The sequence below is a fragment of the Danio rerio genome, chromosome 12 (genome assembly GCF_052040795.2).
Source record: "Danio rerio strain M-AB ecotype USA chromosome 12, GRCz13ab, whole genome shotgun sequence".
Lineage (NCBI taxonomy): Eukaryota > Metazoa > Chordata > Actinopteri > Cypriniformes > Danionidae > Danio > Danio rerio.
The window spans coordinates 37,210,541-37,233,497 of NC_141032.1; the positions used below are offsets into that span (position 1 = coordinate 37,210,541).

The following is a 22,957-nucleotide window of genomic DNA, read 5'->3' on the forward strand; positions in this document are numbered from 1 at the left end:
AATGACTGGGCTTCAGTTTTTTATCTTTTTTTTCTTTCTTTTCTTTTTGAGCTAAATTCTGCCCTATGCTGAATCCCCACCAAAAACACCCTACGGCTTGTACCGAACATATCCAAAGACTCAATGGCCTTTCTCTGCTCTTTGGTCTTCCTGCTTTACCTCCAAGGCCCATGGCTATGACTGACAGACAGTGATGACAATAGAGATCTCTCTTTCTTTCTGTCTCTCACTCCCTTAGTCTCTTGCTCTCGCTTTTTCTGTCTGCCTCTCTGAGTGAGGAATGAGTGTTGAATAGGAGGTGCAGGGGGTCTTGGAGCGAAGGGTGGGTGGGGGTTGGGTGGAGCTGGATTGGTGCTTATTTAATTGGCTGTCAGACCTCCTGGAGTTTCAGCATTTCCACAAAATGGGATGAGCTTCCCCCTCCACCCATACCCCCCTCAACACACACATGCACACCCCTGACATCTTTTCAAACTAATGTAATTATGATTCCTGGGGATGTATTACGATACATTGACTCAACATGCATGCACAGAACACAGAGCAGCACAACAGAGAATAAAAGCAAACTAGAGTTAGAACCCCTCCACTTAAACTGATATGACTTTTATGTAAATGACAATACAACTTTTTTTACCCAAAGAATCCCCATGAAGTCTCAGTGGATGATTCCTGTGGGAAGACAGCCATCATCTGTGTGTCAAAGATTCTTAACATGAAATCGGTTTATTTCTGACTTCCTTCAATTCCTAATATATGAACTGATGTGTGTCAAGGAAAGTAAGAGATGCAATGTCCTTCTGCAACATAATAAAATATTAGCTAAAGGCTTTTTGTTTAATTTCTTTATATCACTGAGAGATGTCCATTATATATGTAAACATTCAATTGTTCTATACACATTAAATTGTTTCTCTTTATTGAAATTTTAGATCAATTTAAAAGCCATTAATAAAAAAAACAAATCCAACTCTTAGTCAATAAACATGTAATTTTACTTGATTTAGTAAAAAAGAAGTCATTTCCATAATAATGAATATTTCTCAACCAGACCAAAAAAGAAAGAAATAAGAAGGTCAAAATGACTTGTTCTTAGGTTTTTATCTCTGACATCAGATACACAAACTCATTTTCTGAAATCTCATCCACATTGACTCATCAGTTGTGCGGTTAAGAACCTTAATGGCTGACAATTCTCTCTAAGCATGTTCCCACTGCAGATTAATTTGGTACCTTCATACACTGTTTGGCAGTTAACAATACTGACAAGGCATCTATAACCAAATTCACAGGTCTCAACAAAAGCCTACAGGACAACTATTTGTTTCTTATGCTATTCAGTTCTTTGCATGAGTACATTTTCATGTGTGATTTCTGTAACTTAAAAAGACTGAAATGAAATAGACCTTCATCATCAGGGTTTCTTTAAACCCTCCTTCAACTTTTCATTTAAAAATGCAGGGTTCCACTCAATTCATTCATGTTTTCCCAACACAAATTGATTAAGTTAACACTTAACAAATCTATGGATTAAACATAAAAAAAATTAAGTTGTCACAATGAAATCTCAAGAATTGTGTTCTTTCAGCTTATTGTAAATAAGTAGTTTTAACTATCAAAAAACTTTTTTTGAGTGTAGGTAATTTCTTACTGACTAATTAATAGTTGACTGGTCAACTGTGATAATAAATCATTGTGAATAGCATATCATCATGAAATTAGTGAATAGAAAACAATACAGAAAAAACAGAAAAAATACTGTAATTGTAAGGGCCAGAATGAACGAACACACACACACACACACACACACACACACACACACACACACACACACACACACACACACACACACACACACACACACACTTTTTTTGTGAAAAGTGGGCACATTACATAGGTTTTCATTCATTTTATACTGTTCTAAGCGTATATTGTATTGTCCTCACCCCACCCTACCCCTAAACCCAACCATCACAGGAGACTGTGTGCAGTTTTACCCTTAAAAATAATTCTGTGTGATTTATAAGCTTTTTGAGAAACAAGGATGTCACCAATGTCCTCATATTTCACCTCCTTTTTGCAATCCCTGTGTCGTACCCATGTCATTAAACAGATTTGTGTCCTGATATGTCACAAAAACAGGTACACACACAAAAATCACATATACTGGCCACTTTATTAGGTACACCACAGAATGGACCATTAGAACTGACTTAAAGTAATTCCTCATGGAATAGATTTAATAAGGTGTTGTAAACATTCCTCGGAGATTCTGACATGATAGCATCATAGAATTGCACATCCATGATGCAAATTTCCTGTTCCACCACATGCCAAAGGTGGTTTGAGGACTATTGAGGGTATTTGGGTCTAGTGCTCTCATTGCCATGTTAAAGATTCTAGGTTGAAATAGGGCTGGGCGATATGGCAAAAATGCAATCTTTATTAATTAGGTTACATATTGAACTTTAACAATATATATTTCTATATCAGTTGTTAATGCTTCCATACTTTAGAGTACCCCGACAATGATTAAAGCCACAAAATTTAGAGGGTCCATTAAATAAAATAACCCATATTTATTGGGCGATAATATTTGGTGGCATCTCTAAAACCAACACACTTCTAGATTCCCATTGTTGCACATTTCTGCTGAGTAATGGGCTCTTAGATCAGTTAAAAATTCCAGAGCTTATCATTGTTACTGACATAAGCTTGATTGTGATTCGATATAATATTGTTTATCGACCCAGCCCTAGGTTGAAATGATTTCAGTTTTGTGGCATGGTGCGTTATTGTGCTGAAAGCAGCCATCACAAGATGAGCTGGCCTGAAACATCCTGAATTGATCCATGCTTTCATGTTGTTTATGCCAATTCCAACCGTACCATCCAATACTGACAGAATCCATTCCATTCTTCTATTGTCCAGTTTTAGTGAGCCTGTGTGAATTGTATGCTCAGATTCATGTTCTTAGCTGATAGGAGCGGCACTGGTGTGCTCTTCTACTGCAGTGGCTCATCTGCATCAGGTTCAATGTGTAGTGGATTCAAAGATGTTCGCCTGGGTTGTAATGAGTGGTTGTTTGAGTTACTGTTGTTTTTCAGCTCAGCTCAAACCAGTCTTGCCATTCTTCTCTGAACTGATATCAACAAGGTATTTACACACACAGAACTGCTGCTCACCGGATATCTTCTGTTTTTCAGATAATTCACTGTTAACCCAAGAGAAATCCCAGTAAATAACAACATTAAAAACTTTAATTGTTTTTGATTGCTGGTGTATGAGGAGATTGCCCCCAAAAATGTGTAAAGCGATTTGAGTGTCCAGAAAAGCACAATATAAATGTAAAGAATTATTTTTATTATTTATTTGTTTGTTTTCAGCTTAGTCCTTTTATTAATCTGGGGTTGCCACAGTGGAATGAACCGCCAACTTATCCAATATGCACACTGGAATCAAAATCAAAATGAACTCAAAATGAGTTGGAAAAAACACAATTCTTGAGAATTCATTAAGACAAATTAATTTTTTATGTTCAATCCACATACATTTGTTAAAAGTGTTAAGTTAAATTAATCCATTTGTGTTGGGACACCATGAATATATTGTGTGGAATCCTGCATTTTTTACAGTGTATGTTCTACGCAGCGGACACCCTTTTAGTTGCAACCCAATACTGGGAAACACCCATACACCCATTCACACATACACTACGGACAATTTAGATTACCCAATTCACCTATACCCCGTCTTTGGAAACCTACGCCAACATGGGGAGACTATGCAAACTCCACACAGAAATGCCAACTGACCCAGCCGAGGCTCGAACCAAGCGACTTTCTTGCTGTGAGGCAATCATGCTACCCACTGCGCCACCATGATGCCCCACTATTATTATTAACTATTATTAACTTAAGAAGATCATCTTGACCATGTGTACGAAGCACTGAGCTGGCTTATTAGATTTTCGTGTCAACAATCAGTTGACAAGGTGTACCTAACAAAGTGGCCGGTGAGTGCACACCCACCCACAGGCACACACATACATGCATTTCTGTGTTGCACATTAGTGGTGCATCAGCTTCATTTATGGAAAGAGCACAAACCATTTCATTCAGTGATTGTGTTGTGCTCTTAATTATTATAGACTCTCTGTGAGGTTCAAGGAACAGAATTATGGTTCAGTGAGATGATCATTGTTCTATAGCAGAAGCTGAGGCAGCGTGTGGTGTGTTTAGGCTGAGAAATAGCAGTGTGATTGCAGACGACAAGATGGCTGAAAATGAACCCCACATTGTCTTTCGAGACAACAGTTAGTTGATGTTTTTATTATTCACAATGACAGCACAATGCTCTCATTCCGCAGAATCATTACAATCCACTGCACTACTGGAAAAAAAATCTAATGACAAAATGCATCATCTAGAGACTTTTTTTTTCCCTCTCTGCTGTGCTACAAAAGCAGTGCAGCGTTTATCATAATGGGTCCTGCATTCTCCAAAATTAACTGCATTTACAGCACGGCACATAAGCCAACAACATCCTTTGGCAGGTCCTATCTCTAACAAGGCTTCGGCTCAGATGCTTCCAATAAAGGGCTGAAAAACTCTTGCCTGTAAAACGTTGTGACATATAAGGAGGACAGGTGTGTCTTGCCTATTGGGAGAAAAAGGGTTTCTGGGAGAAGAGTGGGGTCCTTCAAAGGGGGAGAGAGCAGCACAGCGGGGTCTGGCTGAGGTTGAGGTTCTGCTCGACTGTCGTTTCCGTAGCAGAGCAGCTCATACATCATTTTCACATCTTGGGTTTACTTTACCAATCACGGCGAAAGCAGAGGGCATGATGTGGCTGATACGATTAATGGACGGAGGGCAAGAGGTGGCGCGCATGTGTGTGCACGTGTGTGCATGTGTGTTTTGTCGAGGTTGTGCGTGTGTGTGTGAGAGGGATCACCGGCAGGGATAGGGATAACCAAACCAGATGTTGAGGCAAAGGGAAAGAGGGGTTGAGGAAGGTCATGTGCGCGGTCTTCCTAGTGTCCTTAGAGCCTTACGTCCAAGCTTCTCAGAGCTGCACAGACGTGGCGTGTGGAGGAGCCCAAAGGACACTGGTGTATGTGTGTGGCGTGTCCAGGTTTGCTTCACTATGTAAATGCCTTACAAGAGAGAACGAAAAGAAGGAATACGGCAGTGTGTGTGTGTTTAAAGATGTGTGCGTCAATCTCAAGGCAGGCCTGTCAGCGGGGGTAACCTATGACTGATGAGATCTGAAAGGGTAAGTTTCAGTAAGAGAGATGTTCTAGAGGAGGCCACAGGGGAATTGTATAATGAGTCGAACGGTGAGGCCTGCAACATTCAGTCCCGCTTCTTAAAATTCACAGCAACATTACTATGAAGCCCACTTAAAGCAAGCAATTCTTGCTTAAATTACTGTAATAACATAAACAATATTGCTTGTGTTCATGATATGAAGGAGATGTGAAAATGTCTCATTAAAGATCTGAAAACATTTGTCAAAGAGAAAAAAAGGGAGGGATTTTATCCACCATAAATATTCTGGATTTGTGAATGTGGACATTACTGGAATATTGGCAGGACGTGGTGAAAAACAAGGGGTTTTCACAATGTCAACCAGAAGCTGCTGTAAGTGTAGGAATTTATTACATTTTGAACATTTATACAGGTCATGGCCAAACATTTTCTAGCTTTAATATAGATCAAGACTTGGTTGTAAAGGGCTACTGTCAAGCAGTTTAGATTGAACTTGTCTTAATACAACTGACTTTAAGTTTGAAGTATGCCTGGTGAGACCTGATTAGGTGGTTTAACTGTGTTTAATTACACTCAAAAAATGATTATTGCTGCTTGTTTAAACTACCTGTTTAAAATGAGCTGAAACTACACAATACTTGTAATTTCTTTGGCTAATTTATTTGCTTCATGATCAGTCCACTTAAACTTGTAAACCATTAAGTTAGCTTAAGTGTTTTGTGTTGGGATAACATGAAGTAATTGTGTTGGTTCAGCTACCTGGTTAGGGGTTTTGTAGGTCTCAGCATGCGGGATTGAATTAAGAAAGGAAAATGTTGATAATAAAAGTAATATTGGGTGTTGAAAGGTAATAGAAAGACTTGTTAGAGTTTAATCTTTACTTTAGAGATCTAGAAGATTTTTATATACTGCTTTGAGTTTGAGATTACCAGAAGCGCCCATGCTTTTGGTGTTGGCAGCTTAATTAGCAAAAATGCAGTTAGTTGCTTTGTTCAGTGAGCAATAACTGTCCTGAAATTAGTTCTGAGATCAGTCTCAATCTACTGTACACTGTAAACCCAACAGTCAACTTTATCAAACGAAATGTGTAACTCAAAATTGACTGAATTAATTCTACTCATTTGAAAAGAGTTTTGAACTTAGTGTTGAAAGTAATAAGTTAATTAAATACCTCATTACTTCAACTTAAATGGAATAAGTTCACAGTACTCATATAGATTAGCTTTTTAACTCAAATGGTTTGTTGCAATTAGTTTCCTCAAACACTATGAGTTGCCTTAACTTGTTGGGATTTACAGTACTCAGTTGGTTTGAGTTCTCTTCATTTATTGGGTTTTACTGTGCTTAAATTGCTTCTCTTACTCAAATGGATTAAGTTCACAGTACTTATTGGGATTAGTTTTTTACTTAAATGGTTTGTTGCAATCGGTTTTCTCAAATTGTTTGAGTTACCTTAACTTTTTGTGTTACAGTGTAGATGTAATATGTAATCTGAAATATGCTTAAAATGGCTCTTTTAGTTAATTTAGGATAACTTCAAATGAAACTACAAGACTTCTAAATGTGCGACACATAATAGACGACATAATATCAGACCTTTGATTTCAAGTTAAACAAAAATACAAATGTATTTAAACTTTCATTTGATAAAATCATGTTGGTCCAACTCAATTGCATCTAATTGTCTATATATATATATATATATATATATATATATATATATATATATATATATATATATATATATTGGATGGAAATCCTGCAATTGGATGGAAATCCTGCAATTAAATGTAGTTCATTCAATGAGTTATTTTTTGAAGTGTAGACTAAGAGACACCCCATGGGACAAATTAATAAAAGAATCATATATAACAAGACCAGGAACATCATTTTATAATAAAATCAATCAGAAAGCCAAAGTGAGCATAGTTAAGCACCAAATTCATGACAGACATTTTGATGACCCCCTCTACTGGCACAAAAACACAGTGCAGGCTAAAACGCACATACACACTAGGATGAATTGATTTGTGTCCTATTTACCAGGTTAAATAAGTGAATAAATAAGTCATTAATAATAAGAACAGAAGAAATAATAATAATATAGTTTACTCTCTTAAAAATAAAGATTTATAATTGAAATTAAGGTTTTTACAGACATGCTTTACAAGAACTTTTGGTTTCCTAAACAGATAGAACCATTAAAAAAACATTTTGTTTCTTAGTATGACGAACATTATGGTAATCTTAAGATCCAATTTGTAAATGTTTCTATGGTTTATTCATGGAATTGTGAATGCCAAAATATAACCTTTATAATTAGCCTGTAAAATCGCAATAAAACACAATGCTAATTCTCATTCAACCATTAGACTATTAGTTGTTCCATTTGCCATTAAACTTCAGCAGTTCTTGCCATTTTTCTTATTGGGGAGGATGAAGGTGGGAAATGTATTTTTATCCGTGCCTGAACTGAGATGATATTGCCATGCCTGTGATGTATAACCCAGGCTTAAGGCTTAGTGGTAAACAGTAACACCTGCTGTATGTATAATTCATACAAGACCCTCTCTCTCTAACACACACACGTACGCAAATGCAAGCCTACGTACGTGGAAGAGGATTGCAGTGACAAAAACATCTGCAAGGGATTTGTAGAGTGAATTGATACCTAATCATAAATAACGTGAACATTTGAAACTCATTTGGTAGGCTGGCTGTGACCTCAGAAGAGTTGAAGGCAGCAGAAGGTTTTTGCGTATGGCACGGGGAAGTTTTAGGCATGGAGTTAAGTGACTCTAAATGAGATAGGAGATGAGAGGTACATGGCCGCTGATTGGTGCAGGATGGCCAACCTCACACTGATGAGGGAATCGCATGGATCAGTCGTATATGCAGCCGGACACGGCTGTAACATAAGCTTCCTTTGTGCCCCCCAATTAAGCGGAGTTCAAGATTGCACAAACTTTGAGGACGAAAAGAAACTCCAATTTTATGTAGTTAAATGAGGCTAGATTTAGCAGATTTCCCATTAAAAAAGACAAGTTCACCCAAAAAAAAAAAAAAAGAAAAACATGGAAGTGTGCAACCCAGGCTCATTCTGATTACGTACCCCCATATATTTATGGAGAGAGCAAAATACGTCCCAGGAGCTACGTTTTTTGTTTTCATGACACCACCAGAGGCTGCTGTGTACACTTCATCAGATCTTAAATTTCTCTCGCAAGTGTCATTCGCACCCGCTGTTCTTGTGTAAATCCACCAGAGGCTGCTGTCCACTGACTGACTGACCCACCCTACTTCTTCCTTAAACCCAACCAATAGTGTTTTAAAAAGCACAGATTGACCCGCCCACCCACTTCCCTACACCCAACCGACAGTGTTTATAAAAGCAATCCGGAAAGAGAAAAGCCCTCGCCTTATTTTTACTGCATTTTCAGATTTTACCACATTCTTACCGTTATTTACTTATTTTATTTTTCGTTTTTTGTTTTTGTCTTACCTGGTTTCTGGAACCATTCTTTACCGGAATCCATGTCGTCACGGTCAACTTCGCTCTGCATCTCAAATCCAGCGATGTACATGTCGAGCCACTGGACAAACTGGTAACAGCAGGAAAGCCATCCATATGGAGGTAAGCGGTCAGCTGGTAGGAGAGAAAAGAATCAATCAATGGCTTCCGATTTTTTAAATATACAGTTGCAGTTATGAAAAAAAGCAAAATATAGTCAGCATACCTGCCAACATTTGTCTATGAAAATCCGGAAGATTGGTTCGGGGTGAGGTATCTGAATAACACTGTTGAGAACCGGGTACTGTGGTCTTAGTAATAGTAATTATCCTATGAAGCGTCTTTCAGGCAAACGCTGCAATCGAATCCTACCAATGTTGGGAGACCCAGGGTTTCACAGACTGTATCAAAACAGTGAAGAAAGATGTTACGGGAAAGATGGGAGTTACACAAGTTTTCCGAGAGAAATAACAAAACAGGAGGGTAGCGGGAGATGGGTCTGAAAAGTGGAAATACGGGAGACTCCCGTTACAGGAGTGTTGGCAGGTATGATAGTCAAACTTTACAATTGTGTATTCTAGTCCCATTTTATTCTAATGAGAAACTAATACTATACTTTTGAAGTATAAGGTTGCAGGAGTCAAGTTGCACTCTCATAGCGGGGAATTGAAAACAAAACCTTTATTGCAGCGCATTTAAAAACAGAACACTGACGACCCATGTTTCCAAACAATTCTTCTTCTTCCACTTGTTTGAATTACGGTTGGCAACACAATGTGGCGTCTCTCTGCCGTCTGAACACTGTAACAGGTAAAAACAGTCTTCGAAGCTATCATGCATATCAATGAAGTTGCACCTCATTCACAATAGAGTGTGCTGATTGGTTCGAATCAAGTCTCTCTCATGAACTAATGCTGAGAGCTTAAAGACGTCACATTGTACCCGCCAGTACAGACATCCAGTCTCCACGCTGGAATTTACACAAGGATCTCATGGCCGTGATGTAGCTTCAAAATTTATTTTCAAACCAAAAGGATGAATTTGCTCAAAATAATGCAAAAACAACCAATTTTTACTTTTTCGTGCAATATATGTGTCCTTATAGTGTTTTAGCAACATGGAACACATATTTGACTGTCAACATCTCAAAAAATGTGTTTTGGTGTTTCGTGACCCTTTAATGATATAAAATAACATGGTCAGTTATAGACACAATTATGAGAAATTAAGCCACAACTATGAGATTTAGCTGATTGCTATTAAGATAACATTGCATTTCTGAGAACTGAACTTGCAATTTGGACATACCAAGTCATAAATGTAAGCTAGAAAGTAGAAATTATGAGCAACTGTTACAGAAACATGACTGTACTTTTTCACAATAATAAAAATTTCATTACTCTTATGTGGAAATAGGCTTGCAATAGCAAACTGTTTACAAGCCTGTCCTGAAAAGACAAATTAGATATTGAGATATTTGCAGCCCTTAAGCATGGTGTATGTCAGCGTGCAGAATACACTTGGGGTGACAGACTTGGAAAAAGTATGTGCAGTCTGATTTCCAACAAGCTTCCAAGGACTTTTCAAATCTGTGGCTTGTAAAAGGTTGCTTGTTCATACAGTTAGTCAAAACCAGCATGAATGAAACTTGTCAGCAAACACACATTTTTCCCACAGACACTATTTTTAGTTGCGAAAACACTTTAGCCTCACACATGTGATATCCGTCTGCCTCTGTAAACTGTAACACAATGCAGGATGTTCCTCATATGAAAACGACAGCGTGCATTATGTATAAATACCAGTGACCTTTAAACAGTAAAGGTTTAAAGTATTAAATGCAGCTGAAATCAGTCTGTATAGTCAACATAAAATGCAGCGCATGAGTTAAACCGCACTTCAAGGCCTTAGCAACACCAAGCCGATGGAAGTCTGTCATGTTTTTTTCGTCCTCTTTGTAATCACTTCACTGTTTTATCTCTCCATAAAACAGTTTTCATCACTTGCTTCTGTTGCCAGATCAAAGATTTCTTTTTTGTCAAGCATTTAGGCCGGTATCTCAGTCTTGTTTCTGTTGAAATCTGTTCCGTCCAGGTTGGGTGGCTTGAAATATTTTGACACTGGCTTCTTTAATTTGAATCGGCTTGTTTATGTTCTCGCCTCTGCAGAGGGAATCATACAAGAGGAGTCTCTTTGTCCGAATTGCATGTGTTTCTTATCAAGTCAGCCAGGCACAGGCATATTTCCAAACGCTACACAAGGATCATGTGTGGCCAATGAAAAACAGCGCCCCCTACCCGCAACCAAAACTTGTTCACTTGCACTTCATTAGTCTCGAAGCCTTAATTGTTCTCCTTTACCTTTTAAAGATTATTTTCCTTCTGAATCCATCATTAATTATTCACTGCACGCCCTCTATCAACTCGCTAGAGTTTTTCCCCCTTCTCTTTCAGTGCCTCCCTTCCTCTTGTCAGTGTGATTTGCTGTGTTTCTGTCAGTAGCTGACTCAAGGCAGGTGGAGGGCTTTCCATGTGCTTTCCATTTGCCCTGGACTGAAACGGCCGCAATTAAAACCAAATGTGCAACCTGTGGCTCGCGCATGCAGCGCTGCTCTGACACACAGACATACCCTCGCTTGCAAATAATAGGGCGAACAATAACAATTCAGATTTATTGCCTTGATACAAAACAATTGGCTGAACTCTGGAAGTCGGCGTTGTACACGAGACTCTGAGCAGGAGGGCGTAAAGTTGTTTCGGTCGGGTGCTAGACGTGCGGAGGCAGGGGTGAGCGAGAGGCCAAGCCAGGGTCACTGGTAAGATTCAGTTAAAAAAGGAGAAAATTATGCGGGCATCTGAAGTTTCTCCACTGCAGCCAGAATGTCTGCTGACCACACTGTGTAGCTTGAGGACATGGAGACTATGATTAGAGCCCTGGAAGGCAGGGCTGGGGTGACTCTGGTAAGGTCGTATATAAGTACACCCACATGTTGTTGAAGTGCAGGTCCTTATACCTTGTGGGCATACGCGCTCCACCTCTGACACCTCGAGGCCTCTCCTCCCTCTGTAGCATGACCTCAGCGAGCTGATAATCATAGTTATTGACAGAACAGGCTCCAACTACGCTAAACAGTCCCCGTGGACACGCCGAGGTCTGATTTTCCTTTTGTCCAGATATAGGCTATGGTAGTAGTTTCTTACAGCAATGCTTTAGGGTGCGGATGGTTAAATCAATTTTGGGATGTTAAGAGCACAAAACATGTTCCCTGCATAATCTTTATTTTTATAAAAACCTATTTGACCGTTGAGCATCTTACATTTATCAGTTATGGCCAAAACAACACTATCGCTATTGCTCATGCTAAGCATTTAACCTCATGTATTTAACTTCTGCATAACAACTTTCTGTATGTTTCAAATTGTGAAGCTTCTCAATGTGTTCAAAAAATAGAGTTATAGATAGAGTTGTCATGCAGTTTTGGACTTTTCATATCTAAAATGATTACTCTTGTTTTACATCTCACATTACACATCATTTATCTGGTGCTAATCTACTAATCTACAGTGACATATACACTACCTGGCAAAGGTCTTGTCGCCTATCCAAGTTTTAGGAACAACAAATAGTAACTTGATTTTTATCAGATTATTTAGTGTTAGAAGTGACTTATGTGAAAGGCAAAGGCCTCTGGATTATTACCAAAATAAAATATGATCATGCCTTGATCTTGATGATTTTTAATTATTAGTACAGTAAGGTCTGACTTTGCTTAAACAAATGTCTTATCACTTAACAGAAAAAAATATACAGTATAGAATATAAAGTCATGATGCAGTGGGAAAAGAATTACTTCATCTTACCCCAGACATGCTCAAAAATGTTCAAGTCTGGTGACAGGGCTGGCCAATCCTGGAGCACTTTGACCTTCTTTGTTTTTTGGAACTTTGATGAGGCTGAATTATGAGGAGCAGCGCTATCCTGCTGGAGAATTTTCGCTCTCCTGTGGTTTGTAATGTAATGGGCAGCTAAAATGTCTTGACACATCAGGCTATTGATGTTGTCATCCACTCTGCGGATCTCTCACACTCCCCATACTAGATGTAACCCCAAACCATGATATTTCCTTCACTAAACTTGACTGATTTCTCTGAGAATTATGGGTCCATGCGGGTTCCAATAGGTCTTCTGCAGTATTTGTGAAGATTGGGATGCAGTTCAACAGATCACTGAAAACCAATTGATTCATTGAAAAAACCTTTTGCTACTTTTCAAAATGATCAACTAGAAGTCAAATTATTATTTGTTGCTCTTACAACTAGGATCGACGACAACACTTTTGTCAGGTAGTGTACATTCCTTAAACTTGGATTAAACTTGACCTGTTCCCAAATTCACTAGCATTGTGCATTCTTACATGCGCATCTTATCAAACTGCTTATCAAATACTCAGACTATAAAAGGTAAGAATGAAAATTCAACAGAAATCAGTCCAAGGTACTCGAAAAATATGGAAAATTTAAAAAGCCTTTATTTACATGGCTAAATGTTAAAAAAACCTACGCGATTCAGCAAGGAACTGCCTTCATCAGGGTAACCTGATGAAGATTACCCTGATAAAGACTGTTCTATGCCAAAACGCGTAGGTTTTTTTTTAAGATTTAGCCATGTGAATAAAGGCTTTTTAAATTTTCCACATTTTTTGAGTGCCTTGGACTGATTTCTGTTGTTGTTTTGATGAATCCCTTACCCAAAGATATTAAATTACCCCTGAGCACTTTTTGTTTGTTTGTTTTTTGGAAGAACATTCGACATTTCCCATCACTATTCTTTACATTTTCCCCTTTAAACAGAAATTACTGTATGCTTGTTAAATTCAGTAAAAAAAATGTGATTAAAGAATAAGAAAATTACAGGTGTGATTTAGAAGTCGGCTTTAATGACCCATCCCCAAATTTAACCCTGCACACACTTACAGTCAATCGTGCCTCATATGCACATGCTTTGAACAAACATGGAAACATTGCGCATTGTAAACAATTCACTCATGGTTTGAGAGGAAGACCTTAATAGTCTAAGAAAAGCCCAACTGAAAAAACTAATTGCACACAGTCTGCAACAATACAAAGATGCACAATGCCAAACCATTGTGTAAACATGTCACGTGCCTGGTTTGGTCAGTCAATAGCCCCTTTCACACAGTGATACCGGTAAATATCTGGAAAATTTCCGGAACGACTTTACCAGTATATTCAAAAAAGCGCTGTTCACACAGGCGAGGACGTTACGGAATTTTTCCGGAAAAGAGCATTCACACATCCATTCCAAAATACCGGTAAATTCTGACATCATTCACCACAAATGAGCTTTAAACGGCTGCGCTTGTATTTGTAAACATTTGACTAAATTACAAACTCTGTGGATGATCAATATTGTGAACAACTTTCGCAGGATCACTTTCGCATGTCGAGATGTTCATGATATGTGCGTGTGCAGGCGCTCACAGGCTGTTTCACAGGCACACGCAAAGCTTGAAGGTAAACAAACAACGGCTTATCATAAGCATCTCATCGATGATTATTTACACAGTTGGCATTAAGAAGAACATATAAACGTGATCTGACTAACTTCTAGCAGCTAAATGTGTCTGGAAAAATATTCAAAGGCTTTTATTCTAACAAACCGCGCGGACGTAAATGCGTCTGACTGTTGTGATTGGCTAAAGCAGACGTCTCACGTCAGCACGTTCTAGACGTGCACGCGCTTATTACGGCAATCTTCCATCTGCATTCACACAGCGCAGCATTCCGGCAAATTGCCGGTAATGTTACAACTTCTCTTTCCGGAAAATAGCCAGAACGAATTTACCGGTATTTTCAAAAAGGACCTGTTCACACATACAACCTTTCTGGAAAATTGGCGCCAATTTTCCAAAAAGGTCTGTATGTGTGAAAGGGGCTAATGACACTGAAACACAAATAAAGGAACAATAACCTGGGGTTTAGTGATGTACAGTGTGAAACACCAGTTTAAGAATACTCAGGATTAATTGTTAACCCAGGGTAAAACAACTCAGTGTTAGCTATTTAAAAAGTAAAACCACTCAGTATTCCTTCGTAACATCCCAGAATTTGAATGTTATCACTGTACTGAATGGGTGTTATCATCATTATCAGTGGTTATCAGCTGATAGATATGGGCAAGTAGGGGCCTTCTGCGCCTATTAGGCTCAGAAGGCTGTAATCATCCATCCACATGGTTAATCAGCTATAGTTCATATATGGCTGCGGCTGGAAGTTAACGAGAATTATTATATAATTTATTAAATTACCCATTAATTGTATTTTACTAACGTCTATCCCAATCCCAGCCCTAAACCCAACCATCACAGTAATGTAAAAACAGATCTCGATCTGAAGTCTTCTCTATTATTATAGCTGATTAACCACAATAATTATTTATATTTTTTATTAAATTGACCATTAATTGGATTTTATTAACGGCTATCCCTACCCCAAACCTAAGCCCAGCCATCACAGTAATGTAAAAACAGATCTGGATCTGGAGTCTTCTTTATTAGTATAGTTAACCATGTGGATGGATGATAATAGCCCTCTGAGCCTACTAGTAGGCGCAGAAGGCCCCTACCGGCCCATATCTATGAGCTGATATCAACTGATAACGCCCATTTAATTGAGTGATAAAAAGAGGCGGGTGCAAATTCACCAGCCTCTACATACATGTACAAGCAACCACCTTAAAACCTCAATCAAGTGACACAGAAAAGGTTTAGCAACCACCCAGAAGACTTAAGCATCACTGTGGTGTGGCAAGATTTGCAAAGGCAAGCATGACATTTTTTAGAAACTGTAAAAATCTAGTTTAATTCCTGACCACCTGTTTCTAGGACCCTCAAATACAGACAACAGACCTGCTCAGAATATTAAGTCTCCACAATGAGACCCAGAGCGCTAGTTATTCCCCTTGTGGTCTATCTGTGGGCTTCATCTAATTTCATAAGAGCTAATTAAGCAGTGAAGAAGAGGTGGGTAAAGGGTTAGATCCTGCGTTGAGGCTCAGAGGGGAATGGTTTTATCTCTCCGTGTCCAAGGGCAATGCCACTCCTCTCTCGTGAACACAAAGTGCCACCCACTATGGGTTCTGTGCCCAAATATTTACACTCACTGCAGGAATGACCCCCACCCCACCCCTCCTTTGATGTGGTTTACAACTCAAAACTCGCTGGAAAATGTGGCTTTGGCACAAAGTCAATGGCTCATAGCAAATAAGCAACACTATTACAGAAAATAAAGAGCAGCGCTGTTGTTTCAGAACACTTGAAAAAGAAAACAAATAGGGAGGAGGACGTAATGACAAAGGGAAGACATGGCTTTATTCCTCAATCACTTTCCTCTGTCCACACCACTGCTTCCCCTACAGCCGCCAAACACATCAATCGCGTGGCCCTCTTTTTTCATTTACCTGGAAAAAGGCAAGAATTACGGAGCTAAATTTCAGAGAGAGAAGAAAGCAAAGGGGTAGACATGGAAGAGAAATATCCCCTTGAAAGTGCATGCAGGCAGGGCACAGGGAGCTCACAAAGACTGCCCTTGATCAGACCAGTGTAACAACAAAGGCGAAATTGTGGGGACAGGGAAGGCTTTCATGTGGATAGCCACTGTCTGTGTGCAGGCCACTCACTCATGTGCAGGCGAACACAAAACCACGGCCATTCACAACACACGAGCGCAAAGCAGAAAACACACAAGTGGGGCTAAAAAGAAGTCCATGAAAAGTGTCTTTGCATTAATGTCACAAAAAAGTGGCATTTATTTGATGCTGACATGAAATTTAAATTCATTATTTCTGTGCTCTGAATGTATGCAATGGATCTTATTTTGAACCTTTTCACCAATACAACTTGATTTAAATACAGCAAGCACACTATTTAAGCAATTACAGTTAAAACTTTTAGAATTATTAAACCCCCTTTGAAATGATTTTCTTTTTTAAATATTTCTCAAATGTTTAACAGAGCAAGGAAATTTTCACAGTATGTCTGATAATATTTTTTCTTCTAAAAAAAGTCTTATTTGTTGTTATTTCAGCTAGAATAAAATCAGTTTTTTTTAACATTTAAGGTCAAAATTATTAGCCCCTTTAAACTATATATTTTTTTCGATAGTCTACAGAACAAACCATGGTTTTACAATAACTTGCCTAATCAACCAAGTTAAGCCTTTAAATGTCACTTCAAGCTGTATAGAAGTGTCTTGAAAATATCTAGTAAAATATTATTTACTGTCATCATGGCAAAGATAAAATAAATCAGTTGTTAGAAATGAGTAATATAGGCCTGTTATATTAGGCATACTGGAATTGAATTAATGATTCCCTTTTTATTGAAAAAAGGATTTGCATGTTACTGCACCTATAATGCATTAGTTCTTTTTGTTTAATTTGTAGATAAATGACCAACAAAAAATACATTAAAATAAATATACAAATTATACCAAATTAAATGTTACAAAAAAAGAATTTTTCAAACCAAATTAGGCCTTATGAGGAGGTCTTATATATATATTAGAGCTGCACGATTCTGGCTAAAATGAGAATCGCGATTTTTTATTTGCTTGAAATAAAGATCATGATTCTCTCATGATTCTGTAGATGTAAAATAAAGCTTAATATTGGATTACTGTTTTTTCTCAAACATACGGTAAAACAACATTAATATTATGTGTAGGTCTACTGGTTTCTATAAATAATTATATTCTACTTATAATAATCCTGATGTTGAATTATGTTTGAGATATAGGCCTATGCTTGCAATCTGTCATTGAGAACAGTATGAGACTATTTAATTCACGGGTAAAATCAACATTATAGGCTAGAGTAGGTATACTGACACTGTAAACATTTATTTTCATGCACAACTCTGTGTCCGCTATGAAAGAAAAAACTTGTCGCAATCTGAACTGTAAAACTTTTACTTTTTCACATGCAACTATTGTAGATAGACTGTTAACGACAATACTACAGTTTACTTTTTATGTTTTATGCAGATGTATGAATTGTTTCCATGTTGAATTATTCAGGTCATCTTTTGTAAAATTATATTCATATAAAGTATATATTGCTGTATCAGTTTTTTCCAATACCGTGCACCCCTATTATCTACAGTATATATCAATACAGTCCTTACTAGGCATGGGCCGGTATAAGATTCGGACGTAATGATAACCTTCAAGGTTCCTGCTACATTCATTCTGCCATGGCGGGGCGCCACACCAAAATTCAGCCCGCCACAGCTACATTACATCTTCTCATTCACAACATTCAGTCATTGTTGTTTTTTTTAATAGCGGGTAATAATCAAACAAAATCGCATTAAATTATAAGTGAATTACAACAGGACCACTGTAACCGTAGTAGAGCTGTGTGTTATTTGTTTAACCCCCTTAAGGTGATGTGCTGACAGATTGACTGACTGACAGGTACGTAATGTATGAGGCCAGCAAACACGAAGTAGCTTTCAGTTAAGATGAACACAGTTTCCCTAATTATACTTTATTTATGGATCAAATTCTGTGGTTCTGCATACATTGACTTTATCTTGCTGGAGTTCATTGCCGTTTCACTTCAGGACACATTAATGCCACTCTGTAGGTCTATTGTAGAGATTCATAAATATCCTAGCAAATGTTGGAGACATATTTATTTATATATTTATTTAAAATTTAAAATGGCATCTTTGGATATTTTATTCTGCTGGAGATACTGTTGCAAAAAACAAAACAAAAAATGTAAGTAAAAAATCTTACTCATACCTTAGGAACAGTATTACGGTTTTTAAAACCTTGAATTTTCCAAACTGGTTTACCTTGAAAACCGTTATCGTCCCATGCCTAGTCCTTACCAACTTTATTTTATATGACTAAATATTTGTTTGTTTGTTTGTTTGTTTGTTTGTTTTTAGGTATGCTAGTACATAACTGCATTTATTAAATTAAGAACCAATGTCTTTTAATGTAATTTTACTATTTAAGAATGCAGTTTAAAATGAGTTTAGCTTTATAAAATGGTTTTATCCTGTTGTCAATATAGCCATCACAAGATGGGTACAAGCCAAGGTGATCATAAAGGGATGGACGTGGTCAGTAAATATAATTAATACGTAAGCCTATACAATATCATTCATTTTCCTTTGACTTACTCCCTTTATTCATCAGGAGCGGAATGAACTGCCAGCATATGTTTTACTTATCCATATATTTATGCAGAGTATGTTTTACACAGCGGATGCCCTTCCAGCTGCAACCCAGTACTGGGAAACACCCATACACACATTACCACACATACACTACAGCCAATTTGGTTTATTCAATTCACCTATAGTGCATGTCTTTGGACTGTGGGGGGAAACTGAAGCACCCGAAATCCATGCAAACATAGGGAGAACATCAAACTCCACACAGAAATGAAAACCTACCCAGCCAGGACTTGAACCAGTGATCTTCTTGCTGTGAGGCGAAAATGCTAAAAACTGAGCTACCTTGTCACCCCTATTATACAATATCTTATAAAATAATACACCTAAAAACATCATATAAAATGACTTAAATGATTTTGAAATGACAAAATGATATCAGACATAATGCAACAATACCACACACATAAACACAACGAACAACTGCTTCACAGCCCTTCCAGGTCACAAATGCTCTCTGTGCTTAGGGGATATATAAAAGGCAGACTGTGAACTAATAACTGTTTAGATTTATGTGTGATTATGTTTACATATGCCGTCTTTCGACATGAAATAAAAAATAGTGTGTTTCCAAGGCCCAACTGTGCAGTGAAGCCTTTAATTATGGCTATTTAAGAAGACATTTCCTGTTTAGAACAGGATAATGTGTTTCTCTTTGGCCCGAACCTGCAGCTCTTGCCAGCAGCTGCTCTGTGGCGATCCTCACACACATTTCTGCACCACGGAACGAGGGAGGAGGAGGAAACGGGGCAATAAAAAGTGAGAGCGCGAGAGAGTGAAGAGGGGGTCTGGGATTCCAGAGGACCTGAAACAAGTTGACACTTTTTTTCTGAGCGTGCACTGTGTACCTGTCTGTATTTGTTTGTGTTTGAGTGCAAGTACATGTGTGTGGTGCTGGTAAGTGTGTGTGTGTGTGTGTGTGTGTGTGTGTGTGTGTGTGTGTGTGTTGCTGCAAGCATGTGTTCATGAAGTCTGAGTAAGTAGCGGATGCAGAGATAATGGATGGATGTTGATTCTACACTGTCACCACTGTACGGCCATTTGGAGCCATTAAAAATCCCCAATGTCTCTTTGATTCCTACTCACTTCAGCTGCTATGCTCCTTCTGAATTGTATGTGTGTGTATATCCATGTGCTTATTAGATCTAACAAAATGAGCAAAGGAGAGCCACGCCGGGTAACAGAGTCACTAAATGCAAGAAATGTATCCATTAGTTTCTGGCTAAAAATAATTGTTTTGAAATTTAACTAGTAGATGTATATATCATACTTAAGGTGTGTGTGTGTGTGTGTGTGTTAACATAAAGAAAAATATTGTACCTTATAAATAACAAAAGGTAAAAAGGGTATGAAAACATGTTACAGTAACTTAGTACTATGTTCCTGTAGGATTAATCTGTAATGATGTAATTTTATCTTTGTGGTGATACAACAAACTTTTTTACCCAGTAATTAAATTGACAAATATTAGGTTTTCTACTAACTAGGTAAGTTATACAGACCCGTTCACGATTGTTTAAAGTATTTCACAGCGTGTAATGTATACAGTATAACGTTAGCCTTTACTAGTACAGTTTTAAAACACTGCAGTATTTACTAAAAATTACTGAAATAGTTTTATGAATGTAAAAAAGCAAAATCACATGTAAACTGTTTACTACTTTATTAATAAATATAAAAGAAAAATAAGACATATTAACAAACAGTTAACGTTACTTATCAATAAAAACAACGTTGCTAACTCAACCTTTAGCTGCCAACGATGCTTTGGGCCTTTTCTAAGGTATAAAGTTTACGTTAGCCAAATCATTATAAAGATAGGGATTGTGTGATATGCTTTAACAAAGCAGTTTAGGAAACAATAAGTTAGTAATAATAAGTAACTTACAGTTTAGACATAAAACTTCGTCCTCAAAATCCCCCGACGAGCAAATCAGTAATGATATGTTTGGTTCAGAAATGACTCGTGTTTTCAGACGAATCGGTTCATTAAATGATGCAATAACTTGCTAATAAAACCGTATAAAAATAAAAGCCAATAAAAATCGTGAATAAAAACCAAAAAATTCGAAATTACACTACGGTATTTGTACTATGCCACATAAAAACAGTATAAACAAAAGGTATTTATCGTGCTAGTACGTGCATGAATTCAAATATTTGAACGAATCGGCACGGCAATTAATGATTCAAAGATTCAAAAAAGTCACTTGTCGCCACCAAGAGGTGAAACAAATAACAGTAGGTGAATAAAATATATTATCACTGAAATAATAGGTGTTCTGTACTGGATAGACTAGAGATGCCCAAACGAGGGTCCGCGGCCAAAGTTGGCCCATTCATTCCCTCTTAGAATAGAGATTGTCATTTCAAATTTAAAGTAACCTTATACTTGTTTGTTTTATTGTTAAGCTACAAAAAAAAAGCTATCTTAAAATAAAATGTTTCAATGTAAATGGTGTAAATTAATCAGATTTAGTTTCAAATGTAGGCCTACATATGGCGGAGAGAGGACAGAGGCTTCTCTGTAGATTCTGCTTGACTAGTGAATTCAGCGTTGAACTCTACTGTGTTTTAAATGTGATTGTTTATGTTTTTATTGCATTAAGTTATCATTTAAAAATTATATTACATTAGTTAATACTATTCAAAGTAATGCTTTCCATTTATTTTTTTTTATATTGTGGCAATTTTAATGTAAAATGGTATATTTATCTTTTGGCCTACAAATAATGATATATTGTTTTTGACCCTTTATATTAAAAAGTTTGGGCACTCTTGCTTTGATACGCAGAATTAATTTACAACAGACAAACCTTATAAAGCTGCACTGTTGATGGAGAGGAGGGAGAGATTAGAGGTCGAAGTCCATAAAAGGGGGGGGGGGGGATGGGGGGGTTAGGGAGTAGTTATATGGTTATTCCATGGAGGGACAGAAAAACTAAAAAACGGGCGAGGAAAGGGGGGTATTCCTGTACCCCATCTGTTCCCCTCAGTCACTACCAAGGAGATAACGTGGTCAGGGATGAGGTCAATCAGAGGCCAGGGGCTGGATAGCTCACTTGCTGCAAGTGAAGCCAGAAAAGTCATCTAAAAGAGATTCATTAGTAATGTTAGGGCAGCACTGGCTGTACCCCACTAATTCCTCAGCAGCTGTGAACCAGCATCTGGTCTGAGCAATGTGCCTGTGATTGGCTGGGTTTCAGTGGGTGGGGCCAAAATGGGAGGATCTACTAAACTGTTCTGTGATCTATGCTTTTCTCTTAAGGCACTGAGCTGCCACTGCCTCCTCTCTTTTTACTGTGAAGGTTATAATTAGTGAGAAACGGCCGACGCAAATTTCTCAAAGAATTATTGAGAGGCCCAAATGCAGCACAGAAAGGTTTCCAGAGGGCGTTGCTTGTGTAAACTGAGGCCAAATCAAAGCATTTATGGCATAATATATTATATTTAGAATTCACTTTCATCAAGCAAAGCCATAAATGATCTGTTAGATTTACAGAAACCTCAAACTGCACCAATCACTCCCCTCTGCCACACAGGAATGAGGTGCCTTCTTTTTCCGCACGGACCCCCTTACCAAGACTGTAGTATATCAAAAAATCAGTCAAGTGTCGGCATTTACACATAACCATGTCTCAGAAAAGGATTTTAATTGGAGGAACTCGACGGGAGCTGACAGAGGGGCCCTTTCTGTGCTGGTTGCATGTAACAGGCCCCGCCATTGACCGGGCCCTCCATCCCCTGTGGCTGATATATGGCGAGTTTGCATGCGGATGGCTGTGCGTAACTTTGAGAGTAGAGGCTACATAGATCAGCCCATCAGCGCAACTCTTGTCACCCTCCTTTTTTATGAGTCTGAGGTTTTTTCCCCCCCTGTGTAAAGATTTATGACAAGTTTTTTCTCTG

General features: G+C 38.0%; 1 long non-coding RNA gene across 1 annotated transcript; it reads right to left on the bottom strand.

Annotated features, from left to right (window-relative positions):
• Positions 1 to 976: 976 nt before the first annotated feature.
• LOC147834518 (uncharacterized) lies at positions 977 to 21,014 on the bottom strand. The gene is made up of 4 exons (XR_015504360.1): positions 20,937 to 21,014; positions 9,008 to 9,182; positions 8,773 to 8,916; positions 977 to 3,214 (listed from the first exon to the last, which is right to left on the bottom strand). It is a non-coding gene; the product is annotated as an uncharacterized LOC147834518 (long non-coding RNA).
• Positions 21,015 to 22,957: the final 1,943 nt, after the last annotated feature.